Source organism: Vicugna pacos, chromosome 8 (assembly GCF_048564905.1).
Source record: "Vicugna pacos chromosome 8, VicPac4, whole genome shotgun sequence".
Taxonomy (NCBI): domain Eukaryota; kingdom Metazoa; phylum Chordata; class Mammalia; order Artiodactyla; family Camelidae; genus Vicugna; species Vicugna pacos.
In genome coordinates, this window is record NC_132994.1 from 69060102 (window position 1) to 69065152 (window position 5051).

Below are 5051 nucleotides of genomic sequence, written 5' to 3' on the forward strand. Positions count from 1 at the left end.
CACCGTTGTGAGAGTCGCCCCCAGAAGGCCAGCTCTGACAAGGCACGTGCAGACCTTCCAGCCCTGGTGCTCCTCCGGCAGGAGCTGCCATGGTATCTCCCAGACACGCACAATTTCCTCTACAGGCTTGTCAATCTTGTGCCTTTTGTGACAACTAAATTTACTGAAAAAAAAATTGAAAATTATTTCAGCGGCAGCCAGCTTCTGAAAGTTTCCAAATGCACTTTTTTAGCTCTCTATTTCCCTTAAGCCATATGATGTCACTTGCCTCTCAATCCCTGGGTGCCAAAAATTCTGCTTTCATATCTTTGAAATTTGCCAAATGATAAAAACCTTGGATCTTAGTTTGGGTTCTTATCTGCTGCTCCCCCCACCCCTCCAAAAAAAGGCAAAAATTACTTTCTACTCTTTTCAAAGTAAGAATATCGACAAAAAAAAAATTCAGCTCACAGATCCGTTAAATCTTTCACCATGTTTCCTCCTGTTTGGGCTAACAGGCTGTCCTAATTTTATTCAGAACTTTCATTTCAATAGCTTGTCAGCTGCTGTTTCAGGACACACCTAAAACTCCCGAAGCTCCGGACTTGACAGGTAAGCGAGAGGCTGACTGCCACCTGCAGTACTTGGCTTTAGGATGTACTCATTAGTGATTTTTGAAGTCAGAACATTTGCCTGCTGATTTGGAAGTTTCGTAGGTTCTTGTTATGTATTTACGGAAGCTTTTTAGTTCACCTAAAAGAGAGGCGGGGGGAAAAAGCCTTCATTCTGCTTCCCTTTCTAATTACAGTCCCATTTCCTTAGCAAGTCCTTGAAAAAAGAATTCCCCAAGTCTCTAATCATCTCTCTAGTCATAATCTCCATAATTGTGTCCCTTCCAGATTCCTTCCTGGCACAGCCCAGAGAATGATTTGCTCCATGTGGTTAAAAACCTTTTATTTGATGCCAGTTAGGACCTGTTTTCACGGCTTGCCTTCTTGGGCCGTAATGCTACATTGGATGCGATTGATCACGGCAGGCGCCTTTCCTATCCCCAATGAGTGATTGTAGCCCTGTTCCATTATCTTATTTTAGGGGCAGACTAAACTCTGCCTGACAGGATTATAACTCTGGGGTTTCACCAGGTTACTACCTCCTCTACATTTTCTTCTAACCATTTAGCTGGTCAATTCAAGATAAAAGCGTTACGAAGAGAATTATCTCTCCCCAAACTCCGTGTCACATAAACAAATCAGGGCGCACTAATCTTACTATATTCTTAGACTAGTGATTCTCAAAATCAGGCAGTTGTGTCCCCAGCCTCCCTTCCCAGGGGACATCTGGCAATGTCTGGAGATGTTTTCGGTTGTCACAACTGGCAGAGGGGCTGCCACAAGCATCTAGTGGGTACAGACCAGGGATGCTGTTTAACGCCTTGAAATGTACAGAACAGCCTACAACAACCAAGAATTATCTGGTCCCAGATGTCAACAGTGAGGAGGCTGAGAAACCTTCCTTCAGAGGAACCACCACCCAACCACAATAGATGTCTCTGAATTCCCAGCCCCTAGAAGACTGACACATGAGAACTGATTCTGGGTGAGTCTAGTCACTTAAAAAAAATAGTTCTCATAGGCATTCTAATGATTAGTAATCTTCAACAGTAGAAAATTGTTATTTACTGTCTTGCTAGAATTCTCTTTGCCACAGGTTAGACCCTTTCTTCCTCACTCTGTCCTCACTACAGAGGGGAAGAGCAGCACACCTTCTCAGCAGTGACGCATCAGCAGCCTGGAGAGCCACCATCTGGACCCTGGAATCTGGAGTCAGGCTGTGGGAGGGGGTTATTTTCCTGGGGATTCTCAGTTCTGTTGGGGGATTCTACCAAGGAAGGGTCTCTGGGGAGGCAGGATCCATCCCCAGGAATGAGAAAGTCAAGGCAGTGTGTTATGGACAAAGACTTAGGAGAGCTCAGAGGGTGTCCCTAATACCCTTCCCAACCAGCCCCTGGGACATACGCTCCTGCAAGAAAAGGACTCTAACTGAAAGCCTGAGTTCCAGGGCACAAGTGACAAGATCGCAGCAGCAAAGAGAAGCAGTGATCACTAGAGCTGGGACTGCAGAGGGAGGTGGTGGTCACATGGGGAACGAGGTCAGCATCAGGGAGGAGCAGCCGGAAGGAAACGCACAGAGCGTCCTGCAGGGGCACGGCTCAGTGGGACTGCGCCCTCCTACCGTTGGGTGGCTTCTGGAAGCACTGTGAGTTTTTCACTGACATCTTATGTCATAGAGTCCAAACTGAGCCCCGTTATGCAATCTGCCTAGGACCACTCGGAGGAAGTGGAATCAGGCCGAATCCTGAAGGCATATTACCCCTGGGTGTGGTGGTCCTTCTGCACAGACCCTCTAGTACCACGTTGGAACCTCTGACTTTTTAGAAAGTGATTGAATTGCCAAGCATTTCATAGTCTAGGATGCTGAGTGTCTTTTTGAAGCGTATGATCACAAAACTTGTAGAATAACCTCCTTTGCTACATGTTATTATCTTCTCTAATAGGAGATAGTGCTTACAAAGATATATATATATATATACACACACACACACAAATAATATACATAGATACACACACACATAGCCATGTATATATATAGCCATGTTAAGTTACCATTTTTGCCCCAAACACTTTACAAAACCAGCCATTAGATAACCCGATTCACCCTCTTACCTACAATGATCACTCCCTAAAGGAGTTCTAGTGAATAATGAAAAGAACTAACACTGAGCTGCTTGTTGGACTTCCCTCTACTTTCATTGCAACAGTTCCTCTGGAATGAACTCATGTCTTGACTGATGATTCTACTGGATCTTTCTTTTATTAGACTTCCTCATGTGTTTCCTTCCTCAGGAATTTTGAGAAGTTACCTCTTTGTTTTTCTGTCTTTCTCTCCTCCTCCCTTCCTTCCCCTTTACTGACCATCCCTCCACTCCTGTCTGGACCTCCTGTGATCACTTCCTCCTGCCTCCCTCTCACCATGCCTGCCACCACTGAGCTAGTTCGTGAAATGACATTTCTGGGCTCCTAATCCAATGATGATACTGGGGTTATGCTAGATCCAAGCTCCAGTCCAGCTGGCCATCCAACTCATTGCTCAGACATACACTAACACCTTTGCCCAGCTCCATCTCCGCTTCTAGGACTACAGGTCTAGGCTGTAGGTCCTAGGGGGTCCTAGGCTGGTCAGTGCCAACTGTCCAGCCTCCTCTCTTGGGCATGGGGCTGGGGGTGGGTGGTGGCCTAGGCATTAGTCAATGAGCCTGGTTCACACAGCCTGTGTCATAAGGAGCAAAGTCAGATGCTATTTCCCACAGAAGTTTAACCCTCAGTCACAAATGCCCTCTTCTGGCCTCTAGACCTGTGGACCAACTCCACTCAGCACCTTAAATTGCTATTGTTTTTGGAGCACAGCTATTTCTTTTCTATGCTCCTTTTTAAAAATATATGTTTGAACTTGGCTCACTGTGTATTTGGAAAGATGGGATGCTCTGAAGCATGAACCTCTATGTCACCTTGAGAGGGGAACTTCTAATAAGTGCTTAATTTTTTTACTAATATTTATTTTTTCCTAATTAGAAGAGAAATGTATATTTGTTGAGGATAATTTGGGACATGCTGAAACTTATAAATCCCACAGCTCTGAAATATCCACTACTGATGCTTTAGCATACTTCCTTTAAATCTTTGTCTATAAATTTACACACACACACTTAAAAAGTTAGTTTCTGCTGTACATTCAGTTTGGTTTTCTTCTTTTATGACTGATTACTGTTTTTCATGTATTCTAAATGTAATACCTACTCGCTGGTAGAAAATTCATAAAACACAAAAGTACAGAAGTTATCGTTCCCCTAATTTAACAAAAGGTAGTTACTGTAAAAATTGTACTATTTCATTCTGCACATTTAAATATTTTGGATAAGATATATAATTTTGAACTATGCTTTTTTCCCATTATATTTTCATAACATTAGGAACATTTTCCAGATCATCAGAATATGGTTTGCAGTGCCACACAGCTCAAGTCCCCCCTCCTGAATGAAGGTCGGAGTATATAACCCATGAATTTTGTAAATATTTTGTAATTTTTAGTTTGGAAAATATACTCAACCCTCACAAAGAACATGCACTCTCAGTTTAATATATAATTATTTAAACACAAGTGTATTATTTAAATTCTCTGTGTCATTATTTATTTTTTATCTCCAAGATCTTTGAAGATTGTATTAAAGGCTTTCACAACAGTTTTCAATCAATTTACCTTTTTTCTTCTAAGAAATTTTTATTAATATTTTCAGGTAGATGTCTCTTAAAAGAACATTTTCAAAATGAATGTATCTTTTATCAATATAAAGGAACTCTTTTGGCTTAATGTTTTTGCCTTTATTTCTGTTTTGTCTGGTGTTAATTCTGCCATCACACAAGCTTTTGGGTTGTTGTTTCCCTGATGAATACTTGAACACCATTTTAACTTTTTTTGTTGGTTCTTTACCAAGAAGTGACTCTTATAAGCAGGTTGTAGTGAGATTTTACTTTAATCTCTATTCTCTATTTATTCTCATACACGATATATGTGGACCTATTTTTAATTATTCTATCATTTTTATTTTTATATTTTTGGATAGTATTTTTGCTATTTAGAGAACATTTTGCTGCCTTTATCTTCTTTATTAGTTGGGTAAATATATTTTTTATTTATGATTCTCTCAGTGGTTAGATTTATGCTTTTGAAAACATTATATGTTAGGGACTGAGTTCAGTTACTTGAAATAGAAAATCATCCAGACCAGGACTTACTGTTCTCACGAAACGGGAAGTCAGAACCTCGTCAGAATGTGCGCAGCTGCTCCGTCTTCCCGGCTCCTCCTCCTCTCTGCTCCGTCGTCCTAACCATAAGGCTTTCATTTCACGAAGCTGTCAGTGTCCCAGAGGGTGGCCATGTCCTCCTCCTCCTATCCACATTCCAAATGGAAAGAAAAAGGAGAGCAGGGGCAGGGGAAGAAGAAGGAGGAGAAGGAG

At 41.8% G+C, this 5051-nt stretch overlaps 1 long non-coding RNA gene across 1 annotated transcript; it reads right to left on the minus strand.

The window, feature by feature from the left end:
- Positions 1-457: 457 nt before the first annotated feature.
- Positions 458-1800, minus strand: LOC140697770 (uncharacterized). The gene is made up of 2 exons (XR_012075095.1): positions 1742-1800; positions 458-732 (listed from the first exon to the last, which is right to left on the minus strand). It is a non-coding gene; the product is annotated as an uncharacterized lncRNA (long non-coding RNA).
- Positions 1801-5051: the final 3251 nt, after the last annotated feature.